The sequence below is a fragment of the Catharus ustulatus genome, chromosome 3, assembly GCF_009819885.2.
Source record: "Catharus ustulatus isolate bCatUst1 chromosome 3, bCatUst1.pri.v2, whole genome shotgun sequence".
In the NCBI taxonomy this organism is placed as follows: domain Eukaryota; kingdom Metazoa; phylum Chordata; class Aves; order Passeriformes; family Turdidae; genus Catharus; species Catharus ustulatus.
In genome coordinates this window covers 94296640-94309823 of record NC_046223.1, presented here as the reverse complement: position 1 = coordinate 94309823, position 13184 = coordinate 94296640, and positions in this window count along the sequence as shown.

Here is a 13184-nt window from a genome sequence, read left to right as displayed (position 1 = left end):
TCGCCTGTGGGAAAATGCTCTTGGGATGCTGCTTATTTTCAATAAGCAATGAGACAAGCTTTTGTTTTCAGATTGTCCTGACATATCCTCAAGTTGGCTGCCTCTATATCCAACATCATTTGAAATGCTTATGCTATCATCACTGTTCAGTATCTAAAAGTAGAAGCTTCTCCCCCGTTATCTGGGTCTTAGCAGGAAGATGGACGTATTTTCAGGTGGAAGTACTTTTAAATGCTTGGTTGATTTTGTTTATACTTTATTTGTCTTTAATTCTTTTCTCAAAACTGTTATTTTAATATCCCTTGAGATCTGAACCAGCTGATAGCTCACGTTTTTGTTCATTACCATACTTCTGAACTGTGGACTGCTCTGGATGAGAAGTCAGTTTTAGGTGGTATAGTTCTCCCGGTTTTACTGCTTCAGTCACATTCAGTGAACAATTTCTTAAAAATGCTTTTAAAAGAAGTTTTGGTTTCCTACCCTTTCTAAACATCCTCTTTCTAGAGCGCTGTCTCAGGTGACACAGTCTTGCAGGCTTCTCTGGCTGTCACGTCATATAACGCAGACATATCTACCCCACAGATTGTGAACTAGACAGATTAGCACAGAGTTCACCTCAAACACTCATTAAAGTCTTGGCCTCTTTCTTCTCAGGCTACAAATATGTATCTTACATCACTCCTGCCCTCATGGGCTCAGGCCACTACTCAGTACAGACACTCAGGGTGTCTCTGCCAGAGCACTTGGGAGGTGCTGTGTATTCCTGCCTGTACTGCACAGACCAAGGATGGACACACGGACCATCGTAGCACCTTACAAACAGGATATTCAAATCCTGCTCTTAGCATGGTAATTTCTTGAATAGCTCTTAATCAACAGCCTGCAACCATCTTAGTTTTTTCTCTGTGTCAATTGAACCATCATTTGGCTGCAATATTCTCATTTTTTATTTTCTATTTTACTTTTCTCGCTATTTCCAGCAGAGAGATGCCATTGGGAGCATGATTTTTCAGAGGCTCTGCCACATGAGGTTCATGTCCACACACTTGTGTTGCATGTCCACACACTTGTTTTGCCAGCCTCTCAATCCCTCTTCTTGAGGAAACTGGTTTTCATCCACGTCTGTGTTAGCTCCCAAGCTGTGTTCTCATCTGAGAGCCTGGTGGTCGAATGACTTGAACAGAATAGTATCAATATTCTGTTATTTTTTTTTCCTCCAGGACAGTGTTTTAGTATCAAATTCTATCAATGTGTCTTTTTCTGCCATGTGAAGAACATAGCTCCAAGTGAAAGGTTTGCAGCCTGAGCTCATTTTAACCATGGTTTAGAATGCTTGAGTATATGCAAATACATATTTCACTTTATTTCTTGGTATCTCTTTATTTAAACTGTGAGCTATAATTCTTTGGCAGTGAAGTCCAGGTTTTTATTTACTTTATTGACCTCTCTAGTTTTTCTGTCTTAACATACCAGATGCACTGCAAAACATGTGATGCTATAGACATCATATTAACTTACTAGGGTAAAATTCATAATAGCTATTCCACAGATGCAAAACCACCAGGGCAATATAACAGCATTAATGTTTTGATGCTGTAAAAAATGTAGGCCTGGGTAAAATTTCGGCTTAACTTGTTCATCTTTCTGACCATATAAACTATCTGTCCTGTTTTGTGGGGTTTGTTGGTTTGTTTGTTTGTTTTTGTGGCTTTTTTCACTAAGATCATAAATTCACATGCTTTAGCAGGAATAGCCGGGTTCTATGGATTGTCTAAAATTTTAGTTGGAATGCTTTTTGCGGGTCATGTTTAAAAATTACAATCTTTAGTAACAGTATTATGATGCAATTTAAAAATTATCTTTGTGGACATTCTGTTTTTTTACTTTGCTAGTTTTCAAAGCCTAAGGCATTCAGTCCTTTTATCTCTTGATCTGATATTCCATTTCTCATCTTGCCTTTGTGTCTGGTATAAATACATTCAATTTTGCAGTTCTGCCTGGCATGACCATCACCAGCATGCAAAATCTCATTTCATGGACTGACACTATGTATTGAATGTAGTTCTTTTCCTTACAATTCTGTGATTTTCCATTTTGTGAATTAAAGAATGTGTAATTGCTAAATGAGTTGTCTTTCACATTCCTCTGCTTCAGAACAGGAATTTGGTATGTCACTATGATTGCTGTTTTCCTTGTTCCCACTCTGTTGCTGCAATATGCATTCTAATTTTTGAGTTGTTGGAACTGACTCATTTCTGATATCTCTGACAGCACACTCTGCTTTTCTCCATGGTCAGGTGGAGTATCATGTCTACCAAATCTATCCTCAGCTGCAGGTAATTCCAAAATAAATTCCTATCAGCTAACCATGCCCTAGCTTCAAACAGCCAGATTCTGGTATAATCAGCTGCTGTGGAGATCCTGTGTATCTACCTCTGTCTACTGACTATGTTATCTCACAGGTTAAAGTGTTCAGGCAGACCTGTAGAAGTTTGACTGATTTGGTCTGCCATATTTTCAAGAATGAGAGGAACTTTTCCACAGCCTGGGCGCTAGAAGAGGCACAGCATGGTTGAAGCTGAGCTTTGTTCTGGTCACTTGCTTTGCAACAGAGCATAGCTTTCCTTACTCCTGAGAAATCATAGCTACTCTGCCTGTTGAGCTGGGATGCTCTTGTCCATTCGTTCCACAGTATGAGCATGACTCTATTTTGACAAAGGCACCAAATTGATCTGGAAAAGTCCATATGAAGAATTACAACTTAAAGAGTGCTGCTAAAATAGTGTCCTGATGCTCTAACAGCAGCAGTTTTCATATCTTCAAAATCTCGCTGTCTTCACCCTGCTCAAAGACAAATTCCCACTATCTCCTCTTCACCTGGTGAGCCTTCTCTCCTTTCCACATGTCCTGACTATGGTTTAGTCCTCTGGCTTTACACATGATGATTTCCATTCTTAGCTGTTTACACATGTTATTTTGCTGTTCCTCCTCCTCATTTAAAATTTAGAATACTTACTTAAAATTATCTAAGTTTTAAGTAAGTACAAGCAAGAGATACTCTTATAAATTACCTTGAGTATAAAAATGGTAAGTTCTAACTTTGCTGCTATTGTGCATATTTGGGTGCACAAAATTACTGGGATGGATTGATCCCTTAAGGCAGCCAAATCATGGAAATGAATTCCTAGAAGATTTTGTACAGAAAATAAAGAAAAGCAGCATCAAGAAAAGGGGCAATACTGGCTACTGGCATTAAGACTTGGTCATGCAGCTTCTTTGAGGCACATGTGGAAAAGTGAGGATTGAGTATCACTTTAATGAGTTACCATTCCAGAGGTGGAGACTGCTGCCGACAGCAATAGCTGAACTCACCAAGGCTTTTTTTTTTAAGCCATAAAATTCATTTATCTATATACAAAGAGCTTTTGCAAAGAGACTTTTCAGCCATGACTATAGCAACCATTACAACATCTATTAGTCACATAACAGCAGAAAAAAAAAATAGAAACATGAAACTGCTTGGAATGCAAAGCTGCCTCTTTCACTCCTATTCAGCAAACTCTTCTAAAGGAAAAAGTTGAGTCTGTCATTTCATTTGGAACAAACAACTTCTTAGGGAAAATAATAAAATAAATGTTTGGACTTGGGGTAAACATCTGTTGTTAGCATCGTACTCACCATGTAATGAAACACAGCATGAAAACAGGACAAGATGGGAAAGGGCTTTGTGCAAGTGCAGGATGCACAATATGACCTTATACATTGCTCCCACCCATTTTCTGTTCCTGTCTTTGACAAACTATGGAAATAGTTCACAAGGTGAAGAGACCTCCAGACCACCTTCAACCCCCTCCTTGGTGGAGCAGTCCCAAAGTATCCCCAGGTAAAATGCTGTGGGGCAGTCAGCTGCCCATATCAGTTTTCCTGCATTTGTTTCCTGGTACCTGGCTCTTTGTTAGTATGAAATCAGAGCTTTTCTAGTCTACGTACTGCACAAGACTTGGCCTGACTTTCAGGATATTGAGAAATCAGCAGTTTCTGCAGAGGTAGAACAGAGAACCATCATCACAATCCTGTGGCTGTTCCAGCATAACTCCAGGAATCACCATGTCACTTGGGCTGCTCAAAGGACAAATTCCCCTTTTAATCATGTGGGAGATTTAGGCAACCAATCCTAAGCACAGGTTTGAAAGGGACATGTATCAGGTGTTGAAATTGTTCTCTGGACAGACACTGTCTGCTTGTCCTGGATGCTACTAGCTCCTATTTCATGTGTTGTGCCTTCATATTCAGCATAGCTGCATGGAATTTTAAAAATGTTCCGGAATTGTAAAGTCAGGACTAACAAACTTCAAAAGTCACCTAAACCCACTGCTTGTCTGAACTGCTTCTTTCTGCTCCAAGCTGTGTGCCAATTGTGCCCAAATTCACAGTGGTTTTCCAGTTTTGCCTTAGGGTGGATTTTTATTTTTATTTTTATTTTGCTAGAGGAAAGTGCTCTGTAGTGACCTTAATAAGTAAGAGATGGACACCCTATGTTACAAAAGGTCTCAAAAATCACTTTGGGAAGTTAACACTACACAGCTAAAATAACTCTTATAGTCTTCAGTGATAACTGAATACCAGCACTAAAATGATTGGAAAATCTCAGGAACAACTTGCCAGCTATCTTCAGAGTGCTGAAATGAGCTGTGCCTGCTGAGATCATTAACAAGACCAAGAAAAAGAATGTATTCAGTGCAGTTTCCCATCTATTAGATTACTTTGCCTCTCCAGTAGTCTCCAGAGAAAGCCTCTGGCTGCTTCTTAAGGTCACTGAATCATTTCACTACAATAAATGATCTCGCTAGCTGGAAATGTTGGAGAGGCTCCCCGTGCCTCAGCACTGCCGTATCAGTGAGTCACTGCAAGCTCATGGGTGAGCACGCACCGCACCCAACCTGCCCCCTCCCGTGGCCTTTCTCTTCTCTTTGTCCTCCTTCATGTGCTTTTACTTTCCTAACAGTATTAAACTGATCAAGATCTGTGAATTTTACTGTCTGTGGATGGAATGAAAACACAGACCAAAAAAAGAGGGGGTAAAAAAAAAAAAAAGAAAAAAAAAAACCCCAAAACCAAAGCAAACCAAACCAACAAACAACAATAACAACAACCAAAAGCAGAACAAACCAAAACAACAAAACAACAAAACAAAAAACCCAAAACAAAAAGGCGAAGCCCACCAAACATGATTTGGGCTCCCTAATCTTGGGAGTCTTTGACTTTGCCATGTGTAGGCAATTACAGGAAGGAGTCAGCAATGTTCCTGCGGGGCTCTGGCAAGACAGGAGAACAAAGTGTCCCAGGGCAGAAACAAAGCTGTCTTCTGCACCACTTAAAGCCTGGAGACAGTGAGTATTGACAGCAAGGACACTGAGAGGTGTGCCAGTGTAAGAGCAGTTGACATGCATGGTTTAGCATACCATGTAATCAGTAACAGAGCAAATTGTAGGTCCCATCAGCCACGATTCTGTCACAATGAATAGCACCATCTCCCAGATGCAATCCAAGAAAAAACTGGTGAAGAAGACCAACATATCTTTGATAAATACCTTTATTTTCCTCAGTAGGAGATAGCAGCCTGTTTCCTTGGTGAAACAAATTCCTAAAAACGTCACCTGAAAGCTCTTGACAATCCTTATCCCCAAGCGTGCAACACATTTCTCTTCCAGCTTTGTTGTCTCTTTTATATTTTATAACTTGCTTTTCTTTAAGGCTTGTTCCTCTATTTGACTGAATCCTTGTAGAAGAGAAGAACAAATAAGCACTCTTGGGTTACTAATGGGCAGTTCAGTAGTGCTGGTTACAAGCCAGGCTCTCTCAGTCACTCTCAGAGTTCATTTATGCGAAGTTCATATGCTACAAAGCTGTCACCAGCCTTCCACTCCAGCAACTCCTGTTCAGGCATGCTTGGCTTGGGCTGAGTTCAAGGCACTGCATTTCCACTTTTTCAGAGTAGTGAATTTATCCCAGTTGCTTCCCCCCTGTAAACTAGATGAAGGTCTCCAAGGATGGAGATCAGCCTCCTTGGAAAGCCTGTGCCAGACTTTGACTGCTCTCTTTGTGTAGGATTTTTTGCCCCATACATTTAATCTGAATTTCCTTTGCTGCAATTTATGCATTTGTCCTTTCATTGCACCTCTTGGTCTTCTTCTGTGCCCTGGCAAGAAGACTCTGACCGTCCTCCTCCTGATCATCCTCAGGCAGTGGAGAACAGCAGTGAGGTGTCCCCATCTTTACAGCTCCCTGAATCTCCATGTTCTCTGGCAGACAGAGGACTCAATAACACAGGTGCTTTGCCAATAGGCAGCCTCAAAAAGTCAGGACAATTGAAAGACTTCAGACACCTTAGGTATAGACAAACCACTTCCAAATATCTCAAATTGCCAAAAAGCCCAGTGGAGTTAGTAGAAAAGGTCGCCTGTTACCTCATTCCAAGGCTTCCCTGCTTACTGGCAATTCTGTAGCAAGGCAAGCCTGGGATGGATAACATGAACAGGATAAAAGATACAAAGAGGCTCTTTTTCCCAGGGTTTTCCTCAGTTTATTTCTTTATGGTTTTCAGGGGGCAAAGAGGAAGTTTCCCAAAGTCTGGGGTCTTTTCTAGGGTCAGGAAAGGGGAGGGGAAACTTGGCTTCTTGCCAGTAGGATAACAGAGGGGTCAGTCCATAGATTTTACAGGGGTTACGGGAATTAAAGGACATACCATTCTTAATACATGTTGGGTACAGGGTTACAACAGTCACCCTTATTGGGTACACAGCCTCACTCAATTAAAAGTTAAGCCTGGGATGCTACCTTTACCTATTCAGTTCTTATACTCCTAAAGACCCAGTCAGGATTTGATCTGGGATCTTCAGTTTCAAAGGACAAAAGAGTCAAGTCAGAGTGTCCTCTAATTTTGCATCTTGCAGACTTCTTCATTTCTCCACCACATTATTTTTAGAACTTGTTCAGTCTCCTTATGACCTGGTTTCTTCATGTTATACCATGAATGATTAATGTACAACCTTTCCCTTGAGAGGATCCTGCATCTCAACAGTCAGAAAAATTGTTACAATTCTGAAACAGAAGTGCACTTCTGGTCTAATCATAAATATGTTTCTGATCATTATTCTGAGAAGAAGTTGCTCCACTAAAGTGAATTGCTTTTTCAGCAGCTGCTGGGACAAGGCTTGCTTTTATAGGTGGCTGCTTTAGTATGACAAACATCAAGCAGATTTCTGGACACTGAAAGCTGTGTGTTCTCTTTCAAGTTATGTTTCAGTACTGCTTGTAGGAGAGTATTTTTGTGTTGTGTTTTTCTGTAAATCACTTTGACAGAAATGGAGACATGTATTTTTTCCACAGGGGGAAAAAATAATTATATTTTCAACAAAATAACTGAAACAAACCATCTGAAATTAAAAGCAAGGAGATACTACCTTAGGGTCTCAGTGACACCCGGTGTTCAGGCAATGGATGTGATATTCCCTGGGGGAGGGTTCCCAGGGAAGTTGTCAGACCAATGCAGTAAGAGCATCTGAAGGGACAGTATGTTAATGCAGGAGCATCAGTGAGGAGAGAGACTGAAAACTCACTCCCAGACATCAGTCATCTTCACTTCCTCAGGGGATAATCCAGCACACCATAGTGCTCAGGATGGACTCAGGAAGATCTGAGGGAATGAGGGGAGGAGAAAGCCCAGTAACCATTTTCCTACCTCTGCCACTGCTCCCATACTCCACTGTATTTTGATTTTCCTGCAGGATTGGTCTCAACTTTTGCTGAGTTGCCATTGCCCAGCACAGGTGCCAGGAAAGACATGTTCCCACACAACCCACAAAGCTGCACTGTTAAAGGCATCAGAGGTTAACAAGGCCACAAAGATCTGTGGCACTTGTTTCACCAGTGCTGGGATTCGTGCTTCTCTGATGTCAACCTATTTCTCCCTCTACAGATACTTTAAATGATTCTGCTCAAAAAGAGCCATCAAGACTAGAGACAAGGGTTATGAAATGCAGAAGATCTCCCACGAAACAAAACATGACCAGGTAGTCTAGTCCAGAAGATGCTTGCAGCAAAGAGCAACATCCCCATGTATGGTGAAAGTGCAGCCCCAGGTTTCTGTGCAGATGAGAGGAGGAGACTCAGTGCAGTGGTCAGCAGTCGTTAGACCCAACTGAGGTCAGAAGAAGCAAATCCATGCCTAGGTGGGGACTGACCATGGATGTAAGGCCAAAGGAAGAAAGGAGTAAAGACAGGGAACACATTTCTTAATGTTGCTCGAGGGAAACCTACCCTTGTGAGGAGCTGAGGTGCAGCTGCTCTGCAGAGAGCAGGGATGGTTTTGGGTGTTCATCAAACACCTACTGCTGAGAGAGACAGTAACTGCAGCCAATCAGAAATCTGATCTAGTGTCACATTCTCATCTGTGCACTATCTCCCTTGCCTTGCTGAAAATGAGAGCAATTCTGTTCATAATCTTCCAGTTTCGCTTCCTGTCCCTCTTCTCAAAACTGCAGTGAGGGCATCCTTCTTACTTGCCTGCTAGAGCCTCTCTCCCCATTAGCTTTTTTTTCCTGGCACTTTTTATGTTTTCTGTTTCATGTATATGTTTTCCTTTGAACTGTTTCCTCATTTTTTCCAAACTAGCCTCCTGTTACTGAGGTGTCAGAGCAGGGAGGATGCTGTCTTCTGATACAGAGGAGCTGCTGTCCTAGCATCACCCTTCATGGTCTTCTTACAAGGCCAGACATTTTGGGGTTTGCTCACCTAAATTTATCTACTACAAAGCATTATAAATACTGAGTGCTGTTAAATAATTGCCAATCACTTGTATGCACTGGACAGCTGGTGATGTATTATGTTAATAACCATTACAGGCTAAGCTTTAATGAGAAAATCCATTTGATTTGAGATTTGGGCTGAGTTTTATGAATTTTTCCTTTTTTCTTCCTTGCTTAAATGCATAAATTCACCTCTACCTATAAAATGCTCTGCAATATTCTTGGGTATCAGGATGCACAGATGAGTATTCTGCTAATTCAAAACAAAACAGCTCCTGCTTTTCCATGAAACCCAAAGTTCCCAAGGTTATTTGTGCAATCAAGGTCAGGTGCATCATAAAAGCCATTATGTAGGATATGCTTGCTTTTAATCTCCTCTCCCTTTATGACCTCTGTTTCCATCCTAGGAAATGCTCTTGATTACGAAGTCTTTGCAATAGTGAAATAAAAGACACTTTCATTTATTCTTGTATGTGGTATTCAAAAGCAATTATACTCTGATCATCTGTACTACTGCCAGGAACTACTGTGCAGATGTTTCCAATACAGGTCAGGAGTTCTGTTTGTCTAATACTTACCTTTCCACCCAGTCCTTCTCTTTTAAGAAAGGACTAAATGAGGTCTTTGAAGAACATGCTATAGTGCAATTGCAAGGAAAATGTCTCTGGCTGTGAAATCTGTATCTAAATATTGATCTGCCATCCTTGCCTCTACTGAATGTTGGCATATTTGTCACTGCATCTTTCTGTGAAATTCTCCTGGTTCTGGGGTGCAGGAGCAGCAGCGTGTCCCCAGCTGTGCCCTCGCAGGTGCCGCCAGGAGAGGGCATTGGCTCACAGCGCATCCCCTGGAGTGCCAGCCCCAGGCATCCCCCACACCTGCTCCTGTCCCTGGATGCTCCCGTACGTTAGGTCCTGATGCCACCCCCTCCAGTTCCCCCTCTCAGCCAGCCAGGCTGGCATCAGCCCTGGGTTTAACCAGACCTGAATATAGGAGGATTATGTTTAAAACCCCAGTGCTTCCTTACACCATGCTTGAACCTCCTCAAAATCATCAGCATAAAAGACAAAACACCTCTGCAGATGCTGCTTAGATCTACTCTCTCCAATTTTGAGGCCAGAAGACAAAACCAAATATAGTTGTGTTTGGGTTTTTTGTTTGTTTGTTCAGTTTTAGTATTATTTTGGCAAGATGAGATGCATGGGGTTTGGTTATGAGTGGCTGGGGGTGGGGTATTTGTCTAGTTGTTTTGGGGATTTTTTAACTTTTACTTCAAAAAGTAAAATTTCACGTTGACAACCATTTATTTCGAAGTGCTTTGGATGGATGGAGCCAAGTAGTTGGCCCCAGAGTTTTGGAGGTTTCTGAAACCTTGCATGTCTCTCCTTTCTGACTAAGAGAGAGTGAGTTGTTAATTATTCCTATTTTTCTATGTTGCAAGGAAACATTTGGTAAATACTGCATATTGCAAAAATACCAGGAAACCAAGCAGAGCATCACCACCAAATTGCCTGGTCTGGTTTCAGGAGTTCTTACTCATTTAAAAATCTGCTTGTACAGCTTTAGAACAGTAGAACTGGGCAGCAATTCTTCATATCTACTTAGTATGGAAACCAGAGTCATATGTAAAGACTACTTCTTACCCTATTATTTAAACTTCGGAGAACAGAAGAGTCTTTTTCATGATGATTTGAAAAAATCTGTGTAAACAATTTTAAAAGGAAACACAGCTGATAATAGTTAGATGATAATAGTTATGCCATCTATATGCATGGGATGTATTTCCTGGTCTTTTTCACAAACTCATCACTATTCTACTGAGCAAAAGTGCATTTGCATCAAAGATGTCTCAAGTCCCTAATAGCCCAGCACACCAAGAGCTGGTCTCACACTCCCTTCCAACCCCAAGTGCTGTGGGAAAAAAAGCAACTTGATAAATTAACAGAAGATCTTTCAGAGAGGCGATTCTTTCTAAATATACAGAAAGGTGTTAGGCACTGAAGCATTGAGATGCCATTGATTTTAAAGGAAGAAGAGCACTTAGACAATTACAAGGCTACAGATTTTTTTTAAAAAATTATTTTCATAAAGCTCTTACTTCTGGTAGGTGAGCTGAGATTCTGATTTCCTCCAACAGGTGGTAAAATTGAATTAGTAGCATTTAGTAAACATTTGGCTTCCAGCAGCAGACAGAACAGCTGATAAGGGCATGCTTCCTGCTTGCTAAATGGGATGAGACACCATATGTCCAATCTATTACACAAATAACACAATACCTTGCTTCAGTATGTGTGGAAAAAATTTCACTTCATTTCACCTGGTATTTTTACCAAGTACTTTTTCACCACGTAAAATTACCTCTGGTGCTGGATAATTCTAGTGGAAACGCAGTGAATATCGACTTAGGCAAGTCTCAGGCAGTAAAAGTGCAATTGTGCCACAGGGATTGTGCATTCCCCATTACACCAGCACAGGAGCAGCAAATGCCCAGGTGTAAACAACTCTGTGGGATTGCATTTTTATGTCAATAGAGTCAGTTCACTTAAAGTTTCACCTGCTCCCAAATGAAATGGGACAGAGTACAGTTTTGCATTTCTTTTTGTCACATGGCTGGACCATCCCTGTTTGAGCTGGAGCTCCAGCTGCCTCTGAAGAGTGTGAGGCAATTCCTCTCATGAGGGAATTCAGACCTTTCTTCTGAACACAGGCTTCCTTCACATGTCATGCCAGTGCGGTGCCTTCTGTCAGCAAACAGCAAACACTGCCTTTAAAAACTTTCCAAGAATTACGGGTCAGATCCCTGGAAAAGGTGTTGTTTTAACATGTGTTAGATCTGGAGAAAACAAGAAAAGTTAAAAAATGAACAAAACAAAAACAAAACCAAAGCGGTTGGTTCACTCCACGGAGCATGACTACAAGACTTCCAGCTGTACTATGATGTTCTTCAGGTTTTCTGGTGCCTGGTACCTCGTGGCCTTTGGCAGTTCTTCCTTCTGATAGAGGAAGCTGCCTTCTGCCTGACCTGCTGATTTGTAAGAGGACAAAGTGTCCATGTGGTGTGGGGTGACCTTAGCCATCTGCCCCATACCCACCCAGCTGCTCTCTCCACCCCCTCAACAGGATTGGGGGGAAATAAGATGAAAAGATTGAGGTTTGAGATAAAGACAGGAAGGTTACTCAGCAATAATTGTCCGGCCCAAATGGATTCTGGGAAAAAGAATGGAATGTATTTCAATTACACTAGAACTGAATGGCAAGACACAAAGACAACAACTAAAACACCTACTCCTTACCCCCTTCTTCCAAGGCTGTTTCACTCCTTCATTCTCACCCCCTCTACCTCCTCCATGCTCCAAGTGGCGTGGGGTGGTTGTGGTCAGTCCACAGCAACTCCTCAGTCTTCTTTCCTACTCAAGTTCCAGTGTGGGCTTTTTCCACATGCTGAAGTCCCTTAGAAAAATCTGGTAGCATGGGCTCTCAACAGGCTGTAGTTCCTTCAGGGCATGTCCACGTTCTACCACAGGGTCCCCCATGGGCTGCAGTGTGGATATCTGCTTTGCCATAGGCTTCTCCACAGGCAGCAGGGGAATCTGCTCCAGCATCACCTCCACCCCCTCCTTTCCCACCTTGGTGTCTGCAGGGCTGTTTCTCACACTTGTTATCACTCCTCTCTCTGTTTTGCCCTTTCTTAGATATACTTTCACAAAGGTACCAACAGCTCCTTTTTACAAGGATGCGGAGCAGCACACCGGGGGTCCCATCCCTGGCCTTAGCAACTTTAGAAGTGGTCAGTGACCCATCTCCAAGCAATCCCCCAGAGCTTCACACCACTCTTAAGGGAAAAATGGTCTAGACCTACATTGAAAAAGGCACTCTCCCTATTTCTAGACTAGGAAGACTATTGGGTAGCTTACACCCATTTGATTTGTGTCATACACTTAAAATAGCTCATTTTCCTTCATGGAAATTTTAATCTACTGCTGTGATGCCTGTGTTGGCTGAGGTTACATTCCTTCTCAATAACTGTTCTTGTTAAACATGTGTTTTGCAGAACTTGCAATTTCTCTGACCATCCCAGTAACTCTTCTGTACAGCAGATCTTTTAAAATTAAGTTTTCTTGAGAGCTAATGTATTCATCAAAAGGAAGTTCTGTCAGAGCCTCATCCTCATCCTCCCATGCTAGCACATTCCTCCTACTAAAAATGGGCCAGTTACCAAATAAAAGATTTACCTCTCTCCCCCCCCTTTTTTTTTTTTCCACAGTAGCAGCTCTAAGTTGTTGAAGAGATGATTCACAATATATCTTCCTTCTCTCCTCTTCAGTCATATCCAACTAGAACTCCTCTGGAAAACAGCTGAAATTCTGGTGCCTAAAG